Source organism: Pseudopodoces humilis, chromosome 6, assembly GCF_049639895.1.
Source record: "Pseudopodoces humilis isolate 2021_Gansu_Grassland_sample_001 chromosome 6, ASM4963989v1, whole genome shotgun sequence".
Taxonomy (NCBI): domain Eukaryota; kingdom Metazoa; phylum Chordata; class Aves; order Passeriformes; family Paridae; genus Pseudopodoces; species Pseudopodoces humilis.
Genome location: NC_142205.1, coordinates 68,927,508 through 68,955,148, shown reverse-complemented (window position 1 = coordinate 68,955,148; position 27,641 = coordinate 68,927,508). Strand labels below are relative to the sequence as shown.

Below are 27,641 nucleotides of genomic sequence, written 5' to 3'. Positions count from 1 at the left end.
TCAACATTTCCCTGAGCAGCTTAATGAGATCCTTGTTGACTTCAATCTTACTAGGTGTAAACCTGAAGCTGCTGTTGGAAGCTCCTGGCATTTGTTCAATGTTTACTTGGCACGTTGTACACTTAATATTTCAGTTGAGAAACGCCTGGTGCTGTGTTTTGCACAACATTCTCAGACAGCTTAAAAGGACAGGAGGGCTAAACACAGCCCTTTTGCTTATTCTGTTGTTTTGGGGGAGACATTTTCCAGCTCCCTGCCATACATTTCTGCTTTATGCAGCAGCAGTTGCTTACATTTGCATGACACATCAAACCACTAAAAGCTCTTTGTCATGTGTTATCAATGTTTCCCAGATCGTGTCCTGCTTCCACAGTGACAAGTTTGACAAAGCAATTCTTGTTGGACAGTGAATTAACCAAACTCACAGAATTTCCTCAAATTTTTGCAGGTTGATTGTATTCTGTTTTTCCCTTAAGGGACAACATGCACACAAAGGAAACGAAAAAATATTTTTTCCTCTCAAGAAACAGCTCAAGCTATTTAGCAAGCAATAAGAAAAATAAAAACAGTGCCTATTGATTATTTTTGAATCCTTCCACTCAGAAAATAATCCATCGTGCCTTGATTCTTGGGTGAAGAGTTTAGATAAGATTAAAATACAGGGATGAAGCTTAAGTGAAAAATAAAAAGACACTTATTGACAATGGAGAGCTAAAGAACACTACCTCTACCAAAAACATTGCTGTGAAAGACTCTTTTTTTGAAGGAATAAGTTACATTTTTGTCATTCTTTCAGGGTCAGTACCTCAGTAACTCACAGCACATGCCATTCTGTTAGTCACCCCATCATCCAGCTTTCAGACAGACTCACACTGGATTCACTACACCACACCACAGAGCGCACTCCCCGTGGGAGATGTAACACATCCACCACACTTGGTACAAAGAGGTGATGAAGGTACCATGAGTTACCATCAAAACGAAATTCCTGTTATTTTCTAGTAAGCTGCTTTAATTTCATGTAACACGGATATTTTATTTTTCAAGAATAATTACAGGTTCCTGTGAAAAACAATAACTTACCTCCAAAACTCAGAGAAGATGTTGAATTAGACACTGAATATTCTATCAAAACTCACTGAATATGTGACACCAACTGCCATTTTTTTTTACTGTATATTTCTGATCTTTATCTTAATATCTATTTCCTCACAAAACTCTTTGGCAATCGAGTTACTTCTTGGTCTCTCTCAATCTTGTGAAAAAATGGATATTACCTTTAAAACCATAATTTGCATACAAATTCAGGGATAGAAAAAGCAGACAGCTGATTTTGGATTGGCCTCAGCATGATAAAGTACTTGATAAAGTTTACGAGTGTTTTCTACAGATTTTGGAGTTGTACGCCCTTCCTTTCAAACTCACCTTCTCTAGTTCCAACATGCTACAAGGAATTTCTTAAAGCAATTAAACAGATTATTTTGAACTGGTCAAACACAGCAAAGAATTTTTTTAGTCTTAGTAATACAAAGCTCTAAGTCTTCTTAAAAAATCATGTCAAATTCTCCAGTCCCAAACTTGTATTTCTTATTCCAATAAGAAAGTCATCCTTATCTCTAAGCCATGTTGTCAATGTGTTCTCAAGGTTAAAACTGAAAACAGTTTACAAAATGCAAGCAGCAAGAGCTGTGCTTTGTCAGTAACCTTTTCACTGATAGCAAAAATAAGAAAAGTGACACCATGATACTTCTTGCATTAATAAGAACGGCAATAAAACACAGCTGGGATTAGCATTTGAGAAGCTGAGGCTTGTGGACCAAAATGCCTGCTGGAACTTATGCCTGACCAATTGCTTCTTAACAGAAGTTTTTAAAACAATGAGAACCAAATCTGATATTTAAAGAAAAAAACAAGAACATTTGTCTACTTAATTATGTTAAGCCTGAAAACATTTCAGCTCTCTACTTTCCCTTTCATTAAGGTATTATATAATATCAGCATTAGAACAAGAAAACACTACATATTATACTTCAGTAATTCCACTTTCTAAAAAATCCATTCACGCTATGTCAGAAGCCAAATAAGGTGTTTCCTTGGTTTACAATTCCACTGCTTTCACTTACTGAGGAATATATAGATGGGGGCTGTTTGCTTAGTTTTTTTTAGTTTGTCCTTTGACTTTATGCCTCAGGATAATTACAGAGTGATAGTACCAGTTGCTACTATAAATTTCATAACACTTCACTAGGACACCTCCTTAGGCCTGCCTCATTAATTACACCAGCCATGTCAGAGAGAAACGAGAGACACTGTCATCAGAAGGCTGCAACCTCGATTACTTTTCTCTTACCTTGGGAAAAAAAGTCATGCTGGAATTGTTTCTGCAATATTCCTTACCCTTTACAGCGATGGAGGAATTTCACTCTGCTGACTTGACTTCTACACAAAAATCACCAATACCAAAAAGCTGCATACAGCAAGAGACAGGGTGATCTTCCTTATAAACATTTTGGGAAGCAAATCCTTTGTGAGAGATCCAGGACAGGTATAGAACAGTAGTATCTATTTCTGCTGATATATAAAAATATATATATGTATGTGTGTGTGTATAAGGGAGATGGAAGGCAGTGTGGTAAACATCAAACACAGGATTTTAATACAAAAAAAACCCTCAGTTTTGGATGAAATAGGAAAACTGGCATCACTTTCTATTCAGTTTGGTAATTGCTGTTAAATACACATGCTCGAAGTCAGAGCAGCAGAACCCAAGTTAAATTTATTCTTGTTTCCTATAAAAAGTACAAACCTTACTCAAATAAGAAACATTTTCCACATTAAAGTATTACTAAGAAGAAACTGGAACAAAACCAGACTGTCGTCCTACTTGGTAAGGTGGCACAAGGAGGAGGAAAAAAACCTCAACATTATCTTGCAGGACTAAATACCTTTTCTCAAAACAAAATCACCCAGGTTTTACCAACAGAATGCTCTAAACAAATTTCTTAACTGAAATCACCATCTGGGTTAACAAAATTTCTTGTAGGCTGGGACATAAAAACTTTCCAAGCAAGGATTTTGCAGAGTCATTTCCCTGCAGGAGAAACTGGCTGTTTTGATTCCACCATCTGGCTGAATCATATTCCACCTCATGAAGTCATTGCACAGCTAGTAAAATAGATGGTATAAATACTAAACAAAGTAGTATTTTCTGTGCCATTTTCATGATGATAGTTTCCTCAATGCTGTTTTCCATAAGCACATGGAATAACTCTGATGTTTAACAGCTCGTTGTTACGTCAAGCTGCACCATGGTTTGGAATGTCTTGTCAACAGGGCTACAGTTGCCCATGAATTAATTACTTACTGCACCTAAAAACTGAAGTTTCTTTGGACTCATGGAAACCAACCAACCCAAATGAATACATTTTCCAAGGTGGCTGTATTTTGGGAAAGAAACACCAATATGAAAGCAAGAAATTAAATTACTTATGGGTCAAAAAAATGAGTTCCCCTCCAGAACTTTCTCATTAAATAAATAAAAACAACAAACCCGAGACTCTCGCTGTAAAACATCCGTGACATACATCCACTATTTTTCAGTAAGCAAAACAAGGTTGACTACAAAAATAGAACTCCGTGATTTAATGGAGAAGAAAACTTTTCCAAAGTAAGTAATTGCAAAATATCTGAGGAACTCAAGCTTATCTGTTAATTATTCATGTTTCTGTTTTCATTTCCAGCTACTCCGGAGCTGCTGATGCTGGCACTCTTTACTAGGTTTAAGCATCCTTTCAGCTCAACTCTGCCAAATTAAACTGTCACTTTCTATTAAAAAATCTATAGCAGGAGGTTTTTAATCTTCTGATTTATACTTTGTAATAGGAAGTCAAAGTTTAAATTAGGACGGTATCAGCTTATGAAATAAGGCCTAAGCAGTGCAGTGACAACCCCAGTGAAGAAAAACCTCCTGCTTGCATTAAAGTGCACAGCAGAGCAGTTTTAGTTTCTGTCTTTCGGAAGCTTTTCTTTTACACAGCTCAAGTCGGTCTCACACTCTTATTTAAAATACCAGTGCCTGTAGATTCAGTCAGGACACACCTGAAAGATCTCATTTGCCATCAAGTGCCTGAACTGTCCCTGACTTTGTTAACCTGCTGCATCCCCAGCCTCTCTGCTTCTCGGGTCTATTAAGCAAGCAATGCACAACTCAGTTGCATTAACGTTTCCTTATGTGAGCTGCTCATCCCGAAATTTTCTTAAGGAGTTACAGGCTCCACAGTTCACTGTGCTTAAAATTCAACCAAAACAATTTTAGTAGTTCATGAGCTCTATAAATATTATTCATTTTTTGTTTGCAATTCTTCAAAATAGAACACAGTAATAGTCCTATTTGTTTCCTTTTAGCAGTATCTCTTCTTTAGATTTTTTTTCCTCCTGAGCATTTGCACTCCATCTACTCCAGTGTTATCACCCCTGTATTTTCTGTCACTTCACAGATGAAGAAAACTTAGTCACAAGATGTGTTACAGACAGGCAGAAAGTGACCTCATTGTGGGAGAACCAGAATTTATTAGGGTTATTATCACACAATTGCTCATTAAATGATTATTTACTGAAATTACTAGCGCTCTCCAGCATGTCATGTCTCACAAACTTTGAGATCCTTTTTAAATAAGTTTAAATCACCTGTAAGTATTGTTATGGTTATGACATCTTTACCTCATCACATGAAATTTTACTCCCATTCTCCTTTTATCCCAGGGATATCTTCAGCTCACTGCTACTAGTAATAAACATGACCCTTTTTTTCTGGCTCAGCACGCTCTGCTGTGCTGGATTTCACTGGAGCCAACAGCTACAGCTGTGGCTCAGCCAGAACTGACCCCTCTGCACAGACTGAGCAAAAGGAGGGAGTAGTGAGAAGAACACCAAAGCTGACTGTAATACCCTCAGCACCCAATGCTGCAAGGTCATGAGAGGATAATTAAACTTGCAACCAAGACTCATCTAGACAATGACTCCACAAAGGATTATACTGCCAATCATATTCTATCAGGGTTTGAGAACCTGAATACTTGGATAAATTAGAGTTTAAAAATCTAAATATTTTAACTTGTCATAACAGACAAATTTAATTCAGGTTTTAGCAACCAGAAGGTTTCTGGACACCTATTCAGTTATAATATGTAATGACATCTTTTCATGGATACTGAATTTTTAACATAAAGACAAAGAACGCGTGTCTCTTCTCTCCACCAGCTAGATCTAATGCACAGTGCAGAGTTCTCAGAAAATAATTATGTGATGTAGTGATCTTCATGTTCCCCTCTCCCAGATGTGGGGTGTCCAAGAGCTCCTACAGAAGGTAGTACCAACAGGCTCCTTCAGCTGAATAACAATGAAACCTCCCAAAGTGTATTATTGTACATTATTAGAAAACACAAACATCCCCTTTAAGTGACAAGGCAACCACAGCATAATGCAACTGCAATACTTGGTTTATACTTATTGATCTCTTGTGCTGCTCCACAGTTGCTTTTGGTATCCATTCTTTGGACTAAAAGCATGATCCTCCCAACTGTGACACTACTACCTTACTCAGAAGAAAGCCAAGTTGCATTTCAAAGCTCCATAACTCACATTTCATGAGGATTTATCCCAAAATTCTATTGTAAGTAATTTCTCAGAGAAGCTGCTGTGTGTGAAGTATCCTTTCAACCCTTCTGTGCTCTTTGCCTTCCACCCAATTCTTTCACTTCCAGAGAGAAGAGATTGCAAGCAGCTTCTTCTTCACATGGAAGCCATTCCACAATTCCAGTTCTGATCTCTACAAGAGCTTACACCTGCTTTTATCAACCTTGGATGATATTCTTCCTTCACCCACATAAAAAAATAGGAATAACCTAGTTTCCTGAATGACCACAGGTGCCAGTTAGTGGTTTAGAAAGCAAAAAAGTCCAGAACTGATCGTAAGGAGACAGGACTGAAAAGCTGGTGCTCATCACCATTGTCACAAACAGTGTATGACAATGGCATCATAGACCCTCCTCTGCCCCTCCCTATTTATGCCTCATTCCCTTCGCTTACATGAAAATGTGAAATATCAAATCATGTAATAGAAATTAAACTGACTGAGAACATCAAAAATTAAATACTGTGATAACTGTTTCCCACTAGGTTTTCCGCATTGGAGACGCACAAATGGGGCAGAAAGTCACCATATTAACTACACATTATTAAGCTTAATTACTCAACAATTAGAGGCATGCTTTCCTCACAAGGCTTGAAGAATGCCTTGGTCCTATATAGCCATTTTCCAAGAAGTTTAAGATACAGCTTTTTACACAGAATGCCCGATTGGCTCAATTCAACAACTCTCTGCTCCCATGTGAGCAGGTCAGATTTTAATCACCCCTCACACTTCGATGAAAGAGTCTATACACTCAACAACAACATTCACTGAAACTGTTCACAATTTTTTGCTATTATAAGCAGCAGAGAACAAATAATCAGTACTGTAATTCAGACAGCTCCTAAGCCTAAACTCCACTAATAAATGTGATAGAATCTCTAACCGAACACACAAAAGCTGCTGAGAATTTTTTCCACTCAAGAAAAAAGTTTAAATCACGCCATCCCTGCAAGGGAAAGTGAAGATGAGCTTCTCTGTAGACCAAAGCTTTCCTGAAAAATGCATGGGCCACTCCAGGCTAGAAGTAAGTTTTATAATTGCCTTCCTGGTGCCCTCAGAAAAGTTACCCTGTCACTTCTATCCTCACTGGGAACTGGGCAGGCAGAGGGCGAGTACACACACCCTTTCTAAAGGGGACAGTGCACTTACATCAGTGATTTAATGCACAAACTTAGAATGCAAAGGTTTCTTTAAGGTTGCTTCTTGATTGGTAAACTGGAAACCAGAGGAGTACCTCTGGATTAGGTATTCCTACCCTGCTGCAGTTTGTCCTGATACTTGATTAATTGTCACTGTGAAAATTATTTTCTTCACACTCTGCTAACTATTCTAGAAGAGTCTATGTCTGATAATAACCTCAAATGCCAATTGCTGTGACAAACTCCTATGAATTGCTGGGATCTCTGATAAAGACATATCACACTTATCTTTGATGAAATCTAAAGTGATAGCCCCTGAAGTTCTCCAGCATGCTTCTGCCCTCATAAGGTAGATGTGATATTCTACATTTTCTAGGAAAAGATAAAATAAATGTCCTAATAATTAAACTAAAAAGTATAAACCCCATATTTAAAAATACAGGAAGACTAGGATCTACACTGAGGATATACCTTAGGGGAAAAAAGAATTTACTATAATGCTGCTATGTGGAAGTTAAGTTGTAGTTATTTACATACAGCCTTTATTAAAGACTTTTTAGCCTATGTCAGTCCACAAGGCACTGCTCAGTAACCTGTGTTTTTTTCTGAGGATTACGAGGCTAGATGTGAACGGCAGAGAAAAATGAGCTCCAGCAAACCTGTAGTTCTGCCACCTCTGTCATTTGTCTTTTTCACTCCCAGTTTTAAGAAGTTGTCAATGCTTCCTAGGGAAGCACAACTGCAAAACTGCTGCTCAATTCGCTCACCAAGCAATGCCAATAACTTCATGAAGTAACAGAAGCAGGAGCTTTATATACCATGTAAAAATCGACCATAATATCAAGTACATTTAATTGGATGACAAAAATTTTTTTCTAATTCAGTATCTGCCTCATGCACCTTTTCAAATGAACAGATTTAATCCCCATACCCTTTAAAGGATCTCTAGGAGAACATCTAGGTCATCTGCATCTGGAAGATTAGACAATTTTAATTTTTTTGTCTTCAAAGTACATTACAATTCAGTGCAGACCCATAGCCATTTCCTGAAAAATCTTAAAGCCTTTTCTGGTTTGTCCACCACTTTGAAGGCTCTTGTAATCACTGTGATCAAATTCAGCAGCATTAGCATAAGTGAACCAGACCTTGAGCTTGTACCTGTGAAAGATCTGCCTTACATTCCTCAATAGAGAAATCAATTCATTTAATTAAATAAAAGCTATCTGCTTAGCTACATCCCTACTATGGGATTATTCAGGACATGTTATTTCTTTCCTCAGCTGAAGTTTTGAACACTGGGTAATTTATTCCAGAAGTTCACAAGAAGTAAAACTACAAAGCAGCTGAGATGTTTAGGTCAAGAAGGAGAACAAGAAGCAAGAGCAAAACAAAATTTTCAGCCATGCAGCATTTTATTCCTAACACAGCTGAGAAACTTGACCTCTCATCTCCTAATAAAAATGTCGCATAGTCAAAATGGGAAGGAATTATTTAATTACCTTGAAACAAACATTGCCATTTCTCCCTTTCAGATCAGTATGTGCAGCTTTAGTGCCTTCCTGTGAGGTTACAGATTGATTTATTACAATAATAATAATAATAATAATTGCCTCACATTGCACAAGTGCCCTCTGTTTTTCAAGTTTAATAGTTTGGGGGTTTTTGCAAATGATGAAAATAAAATTCTCTCTTTAGTAGATCATCTCAAAAAACACCAGTATACAAATAATGTGGGTGAAATTACAATATTTATCATAACTAACAGAACTTAATTGCTCAGTTAAAAATTGCAGAACATATACGAAATCTTTTATTTAAATATCTCTTGGCCCTGTATAAGGCAAAACACCCACACCTGCAGTTTGAGGCCATGCTTATGACAGAAGCTCAAGTATGTGAGGTATCTCAGCAACAGTCTTCTTAAAACAATAAAGCTACTACCTGAATATTGGCAAAACAATAATTTTTCATGCTGCATTTTACTGAAACATAAAAAAAGATCAAGTCTAACACAAAGTCAGATGTGCTGTTAAGACAGGCTAAAAATAAAAGCAAGAACTCCTTTTGAAGTTCTAAGCCTCCAATACCATCATTTCTTACCATCAGGTGACAGCATTGTGTAACACTTCCAAATCCCTGGTTTTGTTGGAAGTGGAGGCACATGTGCAACACGATATAATTGTATAAGACAACCTGCTGTAAGCTAGAACTTAACAGAAAAATATGAGGACTGTTTTTAATGCACAGCTGGAGTAGTAATGCACATAACCAAGTGGAGAGAGACAAAGAAAGCATCAATACCTTAGTAAACAAGAATTCATCTTACCCTTCCTTCTCTCAGATTTTTCTAATAAAATCTGAAAAAAAATAAAGAAATACACTTCTATATTCTCCAAAGGCTGCTCAATTTGATCGCAACACCATTTACTTCCAAGGAATCAGTTTAGTGCATCTTAAGATTAACCCTTTAAGATGTAGCTTACAAACAAACCCCTCCTTTCACAATTTTGAGTATTTATCTATGCATACATATCAGCCATACCCATGCCCTCTAATCAGACCAAGTAATGGCTCAGAGCATCAAATTCATTGTTCTCCTTGAGGACTCAGCTACCTGGCTAAAACTTGGGCTAAAAGTAGTTAAACACTGAGGCAAGTACCACAACACCTGCCTCTTCTGAGAAGGCACCGAGCCACTTGGGCAATGTGGGTATTTCTGCTGTTCTACCATGCAAAAGAGCACCTGGCAAAACATTGGAGTGCAGGGGTTATCCAGGCTACCTCCTGTGCTAGGAGAAGCACTACACCTGCACTGCCACAATACTGTGCCTGCTTTCCATGCCTTGCTTGGTTCAGGAATAACTCAGTTGTCTCCCAGGCGCTGCTTTACGCTGCCATTTGTATTCTCTTCATCTCCCTCTACAGGTTTTCAGTCAGCTCATTCATTGCCGTGATCACAACGGCAACCTATTCAGTGGTGACTCACAGACCTACAGCCAGCTCTGACACATTTTCCTCTACTCCTTTCAGGATATCAACAGCTTTTTCTGACACCTCCCCAGGGACATGGCTGTCAACCGAGATTTCAAAGGGGTTTAGATGCCCGCAGAATTGCAATAGGATTTCAGTTCCTCGCTGCAAAACCATTAAAGATGGGCAAATCTGAACAGTTCTCACTTGTCTTTTCCCTGAAAATTAGCATGCACTAATCCAGTAATGGTAAGTGCACAATCAAACAGTGCACTGGACTCAGGAAACTATCCTTCTGTAATTATATTCCAGTTCCAAACTATCACAGAGCTGGGTCTGAAAGAATAATATTAAAATATGTGCTATGGTATTGACCAAATTAGTAATTTTTTCCTGTTGAAAGCAAAGGCTGTATTTCAATTTAAAGGGGAGAAGAAAAACGATAGACGAAAAATTGATTTTTACTGTCTTAGATTTGTTTGCCTGTGGGAATATTGGCTTCAAATTTGAAAGCCTGCATCTTCACATGCAAGTCATAACCTTCTATTTCATGCCCCAACCTTGGCACTAAGCCTCACTCATCATTTACCACTTTTGGCTGCTTCAATATAAAACACTACACAAGATTACTCCCTGGCTTACTGAAAAACAGAAGCGTTTATAGGCTGGGAATCTCCATTTTTAGGAATGTATCAAGAAACTCTTGCTGTAACTGGTCTCACTGCATTTCCATATCTACAGTCTTTAATTAAAGAACCTCAAAAGCGTTTGTGTCGGGAGGCACCTTAAAGACCATCTCGTTCCAACACTCCTGGCATAGTCCTTGTTTTTTAATGCCAAATATTCTTTCAGCGATAACTTAAGTGCTTTGTTGGTGCTGTGAAGAGAAATACACAAATAAGTAGTTGCTTAAGTGCCACCATACACATTAAGCTGTGGCACAGTCTCGTGCAGAGACACAGAAGAAATTTTGCTAACAATTACACCTTCAAGTTTATGATTTAAACCACCACGAAGCAGATATTAATATCTGCTGTGGGTGTTCTTCCAACTGAATTGCAAAGGTGATATCAATCAAGATATAACTTTTCACGGGATTAAGACTTTGCATAAATATTAATCCTTTTACTCTGTCTAGAGCTATGAGGAACTTCATAACATAGGCCACTTCCTATTTTACATTTTAAGAGCCATGATCTGCTTATAGTGTGTTTTTATAATGAAATGTGCACTGCTAATGTGATTTTTTTTCTTTTGCACAACATTTTAAAAATATTAGCTTCAATCTCTGAGCTAATTATTAAAATCTGCTTTCACTGAGAATAAATGCTCAAAAGCACCTTCTGTTTTCATAGAAATAACTGTATTTTAAATAGGAACTATTCTTCTATTTTTTTGTCGAAAACTGAATGGTCGTGCTGCACAATAATTTACATTACGTGGTATGCATGAATTATTTTTTTACCATTTCATTAGATCTCTATGCACTTTTCTGAAGCAAATGCCATTCATAAGCAATGAATGTTTGAATCAAGTAATTGCTCAGAAAACCTCCAGTATTATCCTGAACTAGGGAAGAGGAGTCGTCTTTTTAGTACTGGCATGTCAGCAAAACAGCTCATCGCCCATTTACTGCCTCATTCCGTTGTGTTTCACAACCATGCTCAATCTGTATAAAATGAAGAAAAGCAATCTCACTATGGGGGCCTTGACTACAAAAAGAAACCCACATCTTCTCTTCAGTGTCTGCAGCTCCTAATGTGGAATTTCCTGTACAGCACACGCTGTGCGGTACGCGATTTGAGAAAGGTGGACCAGTCCAAAAATAAACACAGCTACAGAATACATTTGATTGCTGTTCAGAAAAATAAATGACAATTAGCTGATTATAAAAATCATTCATCTTAAAAAAAAGGTCTCTCACTGTGCTTAAGCCCCATAAATATCTAAAATTTGTCTGGATGCAAACTTCACCATCCGTACCACTTGTGTTGCACAATAACCAGTTCCTGCTTCAGAGTAACTGAAGAAATGGCAATCATGATTTTAGATAAATACACTGATTGTCATGGGGCTGTAAATCTGTGGGGAGACAAAGTTCTCTTGCTGCAGAGAACAGCAAATACCACCTGTGTTTCCAATTACACTTGTCTGCTTGGGCAAGGTGGGATTTTTCTCACCCTTCAAAGCTACTCCTTTAGGAGAAACAATGAAAGAAGTTATGACTGGGACACTAATCCTACCAAGCAGGTTTACACCAAATTTAAGGACTAACACCTAAAATATATATATATGTATATATTCCTTCATCTCATCATCAAATTGTTGTGGCAAGTTGATCTTGTCCAGATGTGAGGACCCCACACCCAGCCAGCCACTCTCTCTCCACAACACAACAGGGTGAAAAGATGAAAACACCTTGAGTCAAGATAAAGACAGGGTGATTATTTTCCACTTATTATCACAGGCAAAACAGATCTAAGGATAAATTAGTTTAATGTAACACCAGTTAAAAATAAAGATGGATGATGAGGAAAAAAACTAAAAGAAAAAGGTTAAAATAACTTCCCCAGCCACCATCCCTTCTTTCCAGGGCAAACACCAATCCTTCTTTCCCTATTTCTTTTCCTCCTCCTCCCACAACCAAGTGGCACAGAGAGCATGAGGAATGGGGGGATGTGTTTAATCAAAGTGTCTTTCCTCTTGTTCCTTCCTCGTATTTCCCCTTTACTTCAGCATGGGTCTTCCTCATGGGCCGCAGCCCTTCGGGATAAACCAGGAATGGGTCCCTCCAAAGGCTAACCTGATATTTCATGTCTGACAGACAGGATTTCACCTGTGTTGAAGCTATGAGCTTGTCTCAAGCCATTTCATTCACTTTATGTCATCCTAGAAACGCTACACAAGCTTATTAAGTTCAAGCTTAGTTCCTCAAATCTGCAAGACCTTGACAACATTGGATTGGAAGCAGAAATAATGGACTAATTATTTTGGCACATACTTCCTGAAAGACACTTCTGCAAAGTAGCTCACCACCTTGAAAACCACCCAAAAACTCAGTAATCCAAACTGCCTTAAAATAAAGCTATGAAGCAGGCAAATTCTGGCAATTACTCTAAGTAGTCCATGTCAAGACAGGGCTTGTGATAATAACTTGAGATGAATTAGAGACAGAAAAAACGTGATGTGACAAAAATCACATTCCCGTCCATCTTAATAGTTCTCCAAGCAAGCTCTTACCTGTCCATGTAATTAAATTACCAGTGATGTTACAAGCTCGGGAGCCAAGGACTTCATTTGCAGGTGTCAATCACTTGCAAAGAGCCCTGTTCAAAGCTGAAAAAGACACAAATTGAACAATGACATGTTCCTTGGTAGTGCTGGCAATGACAGAAGCTCTTTTCCAGTCTTTTAGAGACAAAGAAACCCTACATTTTCTCCACTTAGAAATAATCAACAACTTGAGTGTAGGTTGAGTTTATCTCAATAGGTCACCTGATGCAATTCTATGGGTCTTGCTAAGGGGAGCCACCAAGTTTGCTGCTAACACACTGCACCTCACGGCTACAATACAGGCTTCATACGAAAATAAATTATTTTTCTCAAGATGAAGTACATTACTCCTAGAACCATTTGAAATGTGCATTTTACCAGCTTTCACCTGTTCAGTTTTACAGATCAAAGTCATTGAAAACCTTCTGGGATGTTTCTACACTGCATTTCTCACACTTTAACCATAGCAGTAAAAAATTTCCTTGAAAGAAACAAAGGTTCACCAAAAGAGAAATTCTGAATGATGCAGTAAGATGAAGGTATTGTGATAAATGTAACCTTGGATAAAAATTCGTGAAAGAATAAATAAGTATATAACTAGATTTATAACAATGTAAAAAGTATATAAAATATAGTGTGGCCGAAGAATTTCCCCAAACCCAGCAGTAACTACCCATTCAGGCGGTAACGACCCTAGGCGACGTTCATCAGCCTGAAAGAAAAAGCAAGACACGAATGATTAAGCTAAACAAAGAAAGGAGCCAGGCCGAGATAGCTATCGACCCCACACCGCACCTGGGCACCCCTCCCTGCAAACCCCAACTGAAGATGCAAACAGGCCGGACAATAAGTGGAAGCCCAGCCGAGATATCTGTCGACTCCACACCGGACTTGGATACTTCACTCTGAGAGCCCAAACCAAAAATGAAATCAAGGAACACTCAAAACTTCTTTACATATGAGGAGACTCTGCCCGGACGTCTATTTGACTCTATTCTCCAACGCCAGGAAATCAATTCATCCAACAATCAAGGACCCTTGGTGAATGGTGCCTGCCTGGAATTTGGCCTCAAGACACAAAATCCCTATAAAAACCCCAGACAGTCTACCCTCCTTCATGGATTTGGGAACACCTATACCTTTGGGTATAGACCCCTGTCCACCCAGCGCTGCGCTGTTTGTTTTATTGTGGTTTTTCCTCATTGTTTATTTTTTTATAGAAATTGTTTTATAATAAATTGTTTTTTATTTAACCCAAATCTGCCTTTGCATTTATAACAGTATGAAGTTCATTTTAATGCAACTTCGCTTCTTCGCTTAAACACACCGAAAAGATATCATCCAAAGCATTTCCTTATGCAAAGAAAACACACAACAACTTCATTTCTCACACAATATAAGGCATAGCTAAAATTTCAGCAAACATTCAGAATCAAAATGCATCTGCAATGTAAAATGGTAGAAGGACACCAATGAGAAGACTCAGATCTCCGTTCTATAAAGGATGGGGGAATTCATCTTTAAATTCTTTAGCTTATCAGATGTAGAGACACTGGCAGTCGACAGTTCAAAAGTCACCTCTGCTAGAATATTGACTCTTTTTTTGCACTTCAAAATCCTTATTAAGGAGCGAGACCTCATAACTTCAGCTACAGGAAAACAGCTCTTCTCTGTAGGGGAGAAGCCACTACATTCTCAGCTTTTCTCATCTCCAAAGAAACTTACACTCCCCACATAATTCTCCACCTCCGAGGAGACTGACAAGCACAGAAATCTACAGATGTAAGGATTTCAAGGCTCAGGAGGCCCAGCAAGTAGGATAACTTCTCCTGGTCAAGCATTCACAGTGCGTGGGTAATGTGCTCTGGTCCTGAGGCACCAGCTGGCTCTGAAGGAAAGAGCTCTACCACTCAACATTGGGACTTGCTCAGTAGAAGGAAGAAGTTAAAACTCATGTAAAATGACATTTACCACAGTAATAAAAGGTGGTTTATTAAACAGGGGCTACACCACAATGCATTAACTTACCTACCCAAATAACTGGACAATACAAAATCTATTTCTCTTATTCTTCTTGCCTTCAGGGTTTTTTTAAGCAATTCTATTATAGAAGAATAAATATATAGCATATACTATATAATATAGACTTCTAAGAAAACATGGAATAGATTCCAGGACTTCTAGAGCTGGTCAACTGACAGGCTAAGAGGCCTGTCATGCTAAATAACGGCGAACAAAATTGTTCCCTGTTTTTATCCCTGTCAGAAGACACAACTCTCACAGCTACAAAGGTAGGATATTAAAAAGACACTGTAAATATACATGGATACTTGAGTGATTAATTATGGCACCTCAAATGTTTAAACCTAATGATGCCATGTTACTGAATTTTTAGCAGCCTAATCTGCTATAAAACAATTCTACTTGGCAAAAACAAGCTTCTCTTTTCTTATCATTAGCAGGTAAGCATTGAAAAAGATACAGCTCTAAAGTTTACGGCACATAGAGAGATGTACACAACCATGATTACTTCTTACAAACCTCAGCCATGAGTGTAACAAGGAAGTTTAAAACTTGGCATTTTCCACAGCAGCCACCATGCAAAGAAAACAGGAGCTTGTGAAGAGATGCATCACACAATTTCTGCAGTCTCCTGTGTTTCCCCTGAAGGATTACTGTCATGCCATGGAATGTGAAGCTCAGTGCCAGCTTCCTTCGTTATTCACTGATTCCTTGTTGCAATTTAAGATGGTACCAAAAAAATCAGCTGAACATGTACCTTACGTTTTGGGGGTTCAGGATCTGTTGGTAACTTAATCCAAATCAAAACTTCCCTCACTCAATCCCCATTTCTCTTCTCTTAGCCCTGGCAGTATCAAGAGCCAGCATCAGAGCACAGGAAGTCCTTCAATCCTGAGAAAAACAAAGGGAAGGGAACAAAATCCCTTCCTCATCCTAACTCAAGGCATTCAGCATTTAGTCAGAGCTCACCACCACAGATGTAGCTAAGAAACAATAATCCAGCCCCACTCCTCCTTTCCTCATATCTGTCTGTCTAAAAGGAAAAGACACAAACATTGCTTTCCTTCCAGTCAGCCAGAGGTGGTTATTGAATCGATGGCAGCAGACATCAGCCATCAAATAAAAAAGGTTTATGTTGTTACATTACTAAATATAACCAGGGTGACAAGTTAAAAGCCCTCTCTCTGTGCTTTTCTTCCACGTAGCAGGTCAACAAAATGGGAATAAATGAAAATGTCTTTTTCATTCATCATAACTACCTTGATATTATTTAAGAATGCTGCTCAACTAAGATATCCACTGTTTCTGAAACTAATAACCTGCAAAAATATTTGAAATAGTTCAGGATACATCATATTCAGTAATTGCATGAAAAAGCAAACAATCATCTCCCAGTTTTTTCTCAGGTGGCAAAACCAACTAGTTAGGCAACTAATCAAAAAAAAAAACAAACATATTGTTTCAACCAGAAACTTTGATACTTAAACAGTACAACCTTCCTTATATATCCAGTTTCTACACATCTAGGGCTGTTCCCTTTGCATTTAAGCAAGAAAAAGCATGAAAAAAAACCTAAAAATTTTCATTTCAAAAACTAAACAAGCTCACCTTAAACTGGGAGAAGCTAGAAAACACAAAGGAAACAAATTGGTGGAGAAAACAATTAAATCAATTTTGCTCCACAACTGTAAACCACAAAGAACAAGTACTCACTGTTTTCTTACAGAAATGGCTTCAAGTCACAGGGACTACAGCAAATATTTAGTAACTGCATCATCAGTGTGACTGCAATTGTACACACGGATGTCAACCCCTAAAATCTAAAACTATACACAAGCTCTGTAATTGAAGCTGCATAAATAACCAAAACCACACTGACTGTAGTCACCAACAGCAGAAATTTTATCTGCCATTTAAACTGAGATTAGAAAGAGGCAAGATGCACCCAACACACCAAACCAAGAGACAGTCCATCTGAACTAGATTTAAATTGCAAAGAAATTGAAATCTGTCTGGCATTCTTACACTTGATACAGCCTTCACAAACTCATTTCCACCAGTCCCTGACAAATCAGTGTTGTTGAAACCCAGGCTTTTGCCTTTCAGACTGGCTTCAAGAGCTCACTGCATCATCCAGACAATGTGAAGCAAATCCACGTTAAGAGGAAATCTGTGTTAAGACCTACAGTCTTAACAGCTTAACAGCTCAGCATAAAAATTACTTGTTTCAACACTGGAAGGAATATAAGCAAGTAGAATATTTATAAAATGGTATTTTCTTGAGAGTGAGCATGATTGCTCTAGTGACCAAACTGATTTCTTGACAGCCTTCAAGTAACTTCAAACTAACACCCTTGATGATTTTTCTTAACCTTTCCCAATCACCTCAAGTACAGCACTTTATTATAGTGGAAGATGTAGACTTCCATGTTGCACAAAGAAAAAACACATCCATGAATTTTTATAAAAATGCAAATGGGTACATGCAGGAAACAAGTTCTAGAGAAAATTATTTGTCACCATAAACCAATATTTTAAAATTGCACACATACTGCAAAGTTCATCAGTCTACTCTCTGAAAAGGAGGATGGTTTATGCAAGCAAAGACAAACACTAAACAGCACCAGGCTCCATTTGCCCAAATATTTCCTATCCTGCAATTTTACAGTCAAGCAAAACAATACCAGCAATTTAAGCCGCATTTGGCTGCTTCAGTTACCAAACATCTTCTGGATTCAGGAATGCAAGCATTATCGAGTAACAGACAACTACACAAGCTGCTAATGTAACACTAGAAAGCAGACAGCTGTAGTTTTAGTGTCATCAAAGTTAAACTACACCTTTTATATTAGTGAATTAGAATTATGACTAACTAAAGTTTCCAGATATCTTTTTTCCTATTTTCATATGATCATGATCCAAAATAAGTTTTAATATGGAGTACAGTTGTATTCAATCACTCTTTTTGCTGGTGTTGAAGGGAACATCCAAAAGGATTTCTTATAGAGTGGATATACTCCTCATGCCAAGCATGGTGTCTGGTCACACAGAGCTCTTGGCAGGATAATTGTCTAATATGGTAAATTATTCATTTTTCTGTTTGATAGTTACTTCTAGAAAAGCTTTTAGTACTTTGTGCATTGGTGAAAGTCCTGGAGAATAAAATTAAGAAGTGCAAATGTACTAACATGGCTTTATCACAGCGAAGGACACCATTAAATAGGAAAAAAAATTACTTGGCTTCTTTACAACTCTGTTAACAGAGAAACTAATTAGTACTAATTAGCTTCTATATAATAACAACTGCTTTACAGAATACATTCAAACAGACACTGTGCTGACCTTGATGGTATTTATCAGGGGTGTCCCTGTAACAGCAACTAAAAGCTATTAACAAGATGTCAGCTTTTCTCTGTATTATATGGACACACACTAAAAGGAGACCTTGACCTCTGACTTAATGCTATGAACTGGACACAAGTTACAAAACCATGGTTGAGGGAGACCGAGGAAAAGAAAAATAGAAGTGGACTTGATTTAAAGGAGAAATTCTCATATTAAGATTAAGAAACAAATCTTTGCTGAAGCAGGAAATGCTGAAGCCTCTTGCCTATCACTTTTCTAAACACCTGGTAAAAGCCAAGCATTTGTTAAATCACAACTCTGAACTTGTGTAATGAGCAGCAAACCTCAACCCCATTATGTTGCTCTTTCACTGTTGATGCAAGCCTTTGAAGCTGCAAAGCAGAAAAGTATTTTTGCTGCTGTAATATAAGCTACACCTGAACATAGATGAACACCTAAGCATCCTAAGGAATATGATTCCTGGTTTGCCTGACTCATGGTCCCAAAGAAACTGAGAAGGACAACAAGCTCATTAAGACAGTGTGATGCCTGGCAGCTGGACCACACTGGGCAAATATTTCCAAATTTTTCAGCTCCTGACTTGCTATCACACTGGAGAAGTCGACACATCTCAAGGCGCAGAGGCATCGCACCACAGTCGCATAAGCTTGCTAACCTTGCTGCTGCTTTACACAGCTACCAACAGCAACTCAGACAGACTGCACTGCATTTGGGCACTGAGATGGACTATGAAAACACAGCTGACCTCATTTCTTTCCCTTCCTCCCTGATGCCTCTCCCAAAAGTAGGTCACCAGTGCCTAGACAGCAACTGCACACCAGGTCAGAGGAGAAAATACAGCCTTGGATAGGAGGCAGGTTTGTGTACAACAGAAGAGAATAATGCTAAGTGAATGATTCCCAAAATGGGATTAGCAGACGACTTTTAATGATCAGCATAGAAATGATTTGTTGCACACTACCAAGTCTCTCTCATTCTTAGGCAGCTCTTGTCATTTTACTCATGTTTGTGCTCATGTGAGCACTCAGATTTTGACATGTTATGACTTGATGCTCGGCTAAAGCAGCTTAGCTCATGACATGGTCAGTATACAAATCCTCCTCTTCCACACACAGAAAATGAGGTGCCAAAGACAAGGATTTGTGATGTGCACTCAAGGACATACCTCAGTCCCGCAAGAGGGAAAGCTGAAGAGTGAGGAACAACCGGATGCCTGTACCTCTAGGGAAATCTGCAATCCCAGTGATTCAGAAGATCACTGCCACCTGGACTAAGCCATACTTGTTTTCTTGTACCCAAACACTGACTCGTTTTCTCTTCAGCACACAAGAGATTTATTCCCATTTCCCAAAGTTCTTAGAGCACTTTGCTAGAGACCATGAACACCTGGCTTCATCTCCCTCTGTGCCTTCCCCAGCTGGGACTTGTAGTCCTGGGAGAGAGAGCCAGCTGCCAGTTCCTGTTCAGCAAGATGGGGACTCCTGTGGTCAAAGATTTCAGCCTTGTACAGTCTCTGTTTGCTTCGCATCTATTCTCTGTGACCATTAGTGATCTGCGGCTCACAGCCAAAGGAGGCAAAAAAATCGAATCTGAAAGTGAAGAGAAGGAGCAAGCAAAGCATTTAGGCAGCTGTATGCACTTAGAGCCACCAGAAGGGGAACTAATTGCCTGCTCTTTTCATCTGTTTCTTAAATATTTACTTGGGTTGGGTGTTGGAGTATCTACAAGAAGGACGATTATGCTCACTGCTGAGGGAGAAGAAAGGCAAGAAGGCCATGCTTCCCAAATGCACAAAACACAAATTTAGTATGTGCAACAGGGATGTAAATCTCCCATGATCTCATTTAATTTTTGAGTCTCATGTTGTGTACTACTTTGCAGTTCTTGTAAGTGGAAATTCAAATATTATTTTCATCTCCTCACTGTAACACTACCCTCAGATCAATGTCCCTGAAAATTTCACAGAAATGCTGCTTTTTGGGATTTTTGTATTCAATTAACATCTGTAGAAAAAAAAACCCCTGACTTTTTTTATGAAGACTTGTGTTGCAGAAGCCACCTGTCATCTGCCAAGTCAAAAAGGGACTTTGTTAACAAGCTAAAACATCCCGTTGCACTCAAAAAAGAAGTGGATGTTTGAGACCTTGGTAATGACAGGAGCTGGCAGCTTGTCACCTCAAATCCTTGCCACCAAATAAAACAAAACCCAAACCTAGAGAATTTTAATATTTCTGCTAATTCAGCCTTGGAGTTTGACAACTGATCTATACCATTATCAACAAGTGACATTCTACTCTGTTGACTCACGAGTGGAAAAACAAAAACTGCAGTAAGGGCTGAGGGTTTTTTAAACAGAGCCTGTAAGAGCAATGTTCATAAACCACCGGTGAGCAAGCACTCAGACAGCTTCTCTGAACAGTATTTAACAGCTTGACACTCATAAGCTTCGGTTTGAATGCCATGTGTGGAGGCAACATCTGAATACCAACAGTTTCAAACCTACACAGAACAGAGGAATAGAAAGCTGCAGCACAGGGCAAAAGAGAGCAAATTGCAAGGAGGAGAGGTCTCTGGATGTACTACCAAAGCACCAATCTTCATCTTTCAAGAGTGTCCCTCAGTAATAAATCTATCAGAGGAAAAGGCATAGATAAGTATTTATTTAGAACCAAAACACTGGGATTTTGCCGCTGTCACCGTTCAAGTAAGTTTGTTCCCGAGCCAAGAGCAGCCACTTGGAAATGTGTCCATCCTTTCATTCTCTTTGACACTGACAGAACAGCAGAGTTCTCAGCAAGGACCTGTAGCCTACTCTGACTTCACTCCAGCAAAATCTCAATTATCCTGAGATTATTCCTATCACTCAAGTAATATTTCAAAGAATTAATGAATCTGCTCCTGAGAATTTACTGTGAATCCTTAAGTGTTTTGATGCACATTCAGCCTTTAGATTAAATAATTGATTATCATTAAATTAGACTATCAGACTGAGCATCACACATAACATACTAAAGCCTACCCTTAGTCTTTCCTACTTCCAAATATATCAAAATCTCAAATTGGTAGATTTTCTGAGCTCTGTTACCAAAACAACATGCCAATACCCCTTCTAACCAAACGGTTTACCCAAATGCTAGACATTAACTAAGATATAAACTAAATTCCCTCCTTAATAATTCAGAAAATTTCTTGTGCAGTATTTTAACAAGTTAACTACTAAGGACAGTTATCATTTATTAATGATTTACAGAAGTAGAACTGTCAATGGAAAAATTCACATAGTTCAGTCAAGGAGATAAAAATGCCAAGATACACCCATCCCGTTCATCTATTGGAATTGTCTCAAGTTTTAAATTACAGGCAGCTGTCATTTAAAATAATGGTGAAGCACCATCATTTATTTGCCTGCACTTAACTGAAGCTGAGTCTGTTCAGAGCAGTAAGCTGACTTGCCCTAAATCTAAAATACATTTTTACAAGTTGCTTTCCTTTCCTTCCAAGCAGTCATCTACTGAATTCAGCATTCATAGATTCTCTTCTGGTTTCAGCTAAATGCCCCCCCTGAAAATAGAGATTTCTCCTTTCAGAGAAAGCAGACAGTGCTTACTAGTCCATGTAAGTCAAAGACAGAAGTTTATTTCTAACTAAAAAGAGGGAATCTTTGCCCAAATACTTTACTTTTATGGGCAATACTCCAGGATTAATCATGGCATGTTATTGACTCTGGTCCTTTTTCATAGACTCTTCTTGTTACAGTCTTTGGACTTCACAGCAGCAAGATGAGGAGTTCCCATAAAGCCATTTAAGGAAGGCAGCTACATAAAATCAGGGTGGTTGCATAATCTGTGTAGTATTGGATGACACAGCAGTATAAAAACAATCAAGATAAGATGTGAGAAGAGGATTAAATTACCCAGAAGCCTGCCAGGACAGATGACAGAGTTTATGCCAACCTTATGCCACTATCATGACAGCTGTGGGAGGACAAATGATTCATGGTCCAGAATAAAATAAGGAGGGGTTGGACAGATGCTGCCCTGACAAAGACTCTGGACAAAGAAGCCTAGTGCATAAAAACCGCTGCAACATCTTGGAGCCTGCTCCACTGAGAGTTTGTGTTGAAACAACTTTTGACTTCATTTCTTGAGTGCTAATGCCAGATTTACCGTATGACTCGCTCTGAGGCCATATGCAGAGAGATCTTACCAGACTGAATGCGTAAATATCCAAGTCTATTTCCTTTCATTCAACACCAGTGACTCTCATGTCAGTAAGCATGAGAAATTTAGCACACAGGTTTATTCATCAAAGGCTCACAGAATAAATCAGCTGTGAAAGGACCTCTAAAAGGCACTTAGTTCAATGCCAGCTCTCAAAGAAATACTACCTAGCTGAGAAAGCTCCTCTCCAACCCAGCTCTGATCTCCAAGGACTGAGGCTTTAAGTTTTCTGACAGTGTCTGCTTTCCCTCAGATGAAAAAGTTCTGCCTTGTACTCTCCCATATTACAACTTCCAGAATTTTCAGCTCCAAATTTTGTTGTTATTAGCCAGGAATTTAAAATAATTCAGCACAGACTGACAGAAACTGATCACCGGTCAGATCTCACAACTTAAATTTACTAGACATGGTAAATTTACAGCTTACTAATCATAGGAGCTAGAAAACGATCGATTTAACAGAATGCTTTGGAGAGATTATTCACTACGTGTAAAAACCAAACAGCAGTAGCTATTGCTGCTCAAAGACTCAGCAAACCCTGGGATTTGAGGTGCACAGAAGGCTGATACATATGAGTATGACGAGCAGCAGGTGACTGTAAATCAGAAAGTCTTTTTCAAAGTGTAGAAATCAGAACTGATTACCTTAAACAATTACCTTGCCATGTTTTATCAGGACCTGGATGCTGAGGCCTCCACAGACTCATCTCCTCCCACCTGCTGGCCTCAGTTCCTGGCACACAACAACAGTGCTCGCAAACCGGCGCCCAAATTGCTCCACATCTCTTTTTATCATCTCAGAGTTCATTCACTTAATTTTCAAAACCTTGGCAAATAACCTGTACCAGCTCTAATTTATGAACTGAAAGCCACAATATTCTCTTTTTGTTCAAAGACTTGTTATGGATACAGTGAGGGGGGAAAAATAGAAACAGAACTTATGTATTCCATAACTTCCCATAAGATCAAGTTTTAAGCATTAAGACATCCTGCTACAAGTAAGTGTATTACTCGCTAATTATGTGCCTTTAGATCATGGTTTGCTATTTTTTGTATAGGTGGGGTGTCCTCTTCCAAGTGTTCTCCCACAGTTGTACAGAAATTAAAGTACACCAGAGCATGGTTTTGATTGATCTTGCCATCAGCTGACTGCGTCTTACGCTGCTTAGAAAGAGTCACTGGCAGTACCTCAAAAAGCACCAGATGCACCATTTACATAAGCAGGGTGTTATATGTGAGCTCTTTCCTTTTCTTTTTCCATGGCTGCAGATTTATGGCAGTAAATGGGTTTGTTCACAGATGGACAAGAAATTACTGAGAACCTCCTAAATGTCAGTGAGCTCACCAAGTAACCAGGAGCACACCCAGCTCTGTTGGACAGGCTGTGATGGAGTCACAGCGCAAAGTATTTCAAGTAGTAAGTTCCAATGTTGTCGTGCTGCTCAGTAATCTCAGTATATTATCCAGAAATGCGTGTGTTCAAAAACATCTCATTCAGTTAAGTTTTCAACATTTCCTTCAGTCCTCAAAATTATAAAATAACTAAAGACAGTTTCACAAAGAGAAGGGTATAAAACCTCAACAAGGTACCAAACTTTGGGATTTTCTTAACAGAAAGAAATATTTTTAGAACTTGAAAATAAAGCTGGGAATAAAAACATAGAATTGCCATTAAGGCAGTAAGACAGGACTCTACAAAAAAAAAATCATCAGGAACAGATTAATCAAAACTAGTATTTCAGAAAACTATTCAGTAATTACCAATAAAAACAACAAGTCTCCTACAGGGAGCTGGTTTACCCATAAAATTGAGCCAAAGAGAAAAAAGAATTCAGTACCACAAATCCCTTTTGCAAAAGTAGTCATAGTGATGGAAAGCCCAAGCCATAACCTTATGGTGAGTAGTTGAGGAACGCTGCAATTATAGGAGAATTGGCCTTGTATCAGGCTCATCAAAAACATAAGGATGAAAATTACTTTTCACTTGGTAGTAATTGCATTTTGTTGACATCTGATTAGCCATGCTGGTCTTAAATGCTGACAAGACCATTAATAAGGGAGGAATTAATGAATTAGGTAATTTAGAGTATTTTTGAGTAAATAAATATTTAGAGTAATTACCCTCTGCAATGCCATTTTAAGACAGTGGATGTGGCATATTTGTACTGAAAAAAACATTTTTAGTAATGTAAATATATTAAGATTTTTTTCCATCAAGGAAACTCCATCAGTAAAAGGCTGACCTGATAATACTGTTAAGGCAAAAATTTGACAAATTATTACTACATTACCCTAATCAAATACTTGCTAGAATAGCTTTACGCTGCCACAAAACCTCAGAATGTTACTGATTTCTACAGAATGTCAGCTTAAAAAAATAAAGAGATGAGGTAATAAAAGATTCTTTTGAGACTTAATGACTACAAATTGTAGTTACCACTGCAGTGAAAAGGGATTCTCATTTCAATGGCAACTCAAAGCAATAGAATTTTTATCTTTCAAAGATATACCCTTTTTTATGGGTGCAGTAGAATTCCATAAACAATACCTTACTAATTCCTTTAACAGTTAAATAGCTATGAAATCCTAACTTCATTGAAATTACTACAGGACCTAAGACTAATGCCTTCATTGGTGATCAGAACAGGTAATTACAGAGATTAATTATTTCAAAGTCATCTTAATGCAAGATTCACAGCAAAAAGAAACACTTGAAGTATCCATGAAGAATACATCCATCATAAAACAACAATACTATCAAACTATTTCTGCCACCAGCTCACACCTACTGACCTCAAACAAGTCGCGTGTCGGTGTTTTAAGTCAGGGTTTTGTGGGGATCACACCTATTACTCAGTTTCTACAGTTTCACAAAGATTCTGGTTTCTGATGATGCTTTACATAGACAGGCTCCAGCTTATTCACATCCAGCAGCAGAGCACACAAATCTTCCTGCCTTAGCTACACTCAAATACAAAAATACTCCCTTCTGCTTTGATTTTTATTTGACAGATTCCTCTTCCCTATCAAACTCTATCAGCCACTGTGAGTCATCACCCAAGTCCACGTGACTACTTTTGATGAAGTTACACAGGTGAACATTCTCTGGGGCTGGGTGGCCTCCAGCTACTGCAAAGGACTGCAGTGGTTAGCTGTCAGAAACTGGTTATAAGGAATGAGCTTTTGTGTTCAGATCTCGTTCAGCACGTTGGCATTTGTCAAATCTTTGATTATTAATAGGGTTGGAATTTCATTCCAAACATAACCAGGGAATTTGTGCCTCGGGCTTTGGCAGGACAAGATTTCACATGCTGAATTTCAAGGAAAAGGCTCACATAAGGTTAATCAGAACAAACCTGAATGAGAAAGAAGCCTGAAAATAAGCCTTACCCACGTGCTAGTTCCCCTGGGGGTTTTCCTGAGAAAGTGACTAATACTTCTCTACTTATATGGAAAAAACACTGTTAAAAACCACTTTTCCCTTGCTCGAGTCAGAAAACGTGAACAGAAATCAAAGCGTATTAGTGACAATAAAATATTAATGCTCTGCATTTCTTATGCAAACTTTTTCAACACTGCATTATTAATGACACCTAATTGTAGTGGAGATTGCTGCAGGACAAGCTAATTTTACTACACACTTTATACTTCTAACTAAGAAATGCTTTCTTGTAACCCCCTCCCCCCAGGATCCTAGTAGGATTTCATCGTGTCTTCTAGAACTCAGTTGTTAGCATTGATTCAAAATCTTGCACAGGAGCCGGTCACTTAAGAAAATATTGTGAAATGTGACCATTTTTGTACAATATTCTTTGATGATAGAAAGAACAATTTATTTTCAATTGTTCTTGCACAGACGGCATTCAAAGAGTGCTACACCCAGTCTCAGTATTTTACCACAGCAAGAAATTTCTTACAATTAGCATTGCCAATACGTAGGCACACATCTTTGGTTTAGGCTGAGGTGGGCAGCATTGAACCACTCCAAGCTGCTGAAGCAGATCCTGAAAGCCAAGGGCCACCAGAGCAGCAGTACAGTTTAAACATGCCACGTTCTTCCTACAAGATCAAAAGGGACTGGAAGATCACGCAGGAATGCCTTTACCCCATCTGTGGCATGTAGGGACTGTCAGCTTCTTTCACTGGCACAGCAACATAGAGAGCACCTGAAGAGCAATATCATATTTATTTCAGGAAATTACTGTATTACTCACAAATGGGATCACTGAGCTGCAATTAAGACAGACTTCAAATCAGAAGAATTTTACTCTCAGATATGAGTTTTTCATGAGAGCCTCAAAACATCCAGCCTTCATCCCCTGCCTGGAGACCCCTCCTGATTGTAAATGACCATATCCCTTCTTCTAAAGGAGGACACATCCTCTGGAGCAAGAAATACATTCTTCTATTAGATAAAAAATAAATCTTCTGAAGCACTTCAACCAAGTAAAAGACACCTCTGTAACTGTGTCTCCTTACTACAACCTCGGCTCAATAAGGTTGTCTGACTCATCAACAAACAACAACTTCAGATATCTGTGACTGGCAAGAAAACAAAGCAGGAAATACATCCAGGGAAATAATGGCACAAACAGCCCTGCAGAACTAGGGAAATGAAGAAGGTACCATGTTGTAATGAGTCTTTTTCATTGCAGATCACTCAACTTTTACTGGCATTTTACCATTCTCTGATGTGAGCAATAACTAGAAACAGTTGTAGATCAATCTTCAATTTCAGCAGGAATACAAACTTGTTCAACAGAACCTGACTTGTTTCATTATACAGATTAATAATGGCTCTTCTCTGCAGTGTGCTATGACGGATTTTTATTAAGCAGCTCCCTGTTTATTTCACATTGTTCCAAGAAAAAGAAAAAATTCACTCAGGCTATTCTTAACCCAGTGGATTCATGACATACATTTTTGTCTACTGCCGGTTGCTTTTCCCTTTCCAGTGTTA

General features: G+C 38.4%; 1 long non-coding RNA gene across 10 annotated transcripts in view; it reads right to left on the bottom strand.

Moving 5' to 3' along the window:
* The window catches only part of LOC148184224 (uncharacterized), a 65,828-nt gene that overhangs the window by 33,063 nt on the left and 5,124 nt on the right, over positions 1 to 27,641 (bottom strand). For 2 of the 10 annotated variants that reach the window (XR_015772826.1, XR_015772833.1), the window contains exon 1: positions 13,042 to 13,140. The exons of the other annotated variants lie outside the window; for them this stretch is intronic. This is a non-coding gene — a long non-coding RNA (uncharacterized LOC148184224). Of the gene's footprint in view, positions 1 to 13,041; positions 13,141 to 27,641 lie in introns of those variants that run through there. 10 annotated transcript variants of the gene reach the window in all.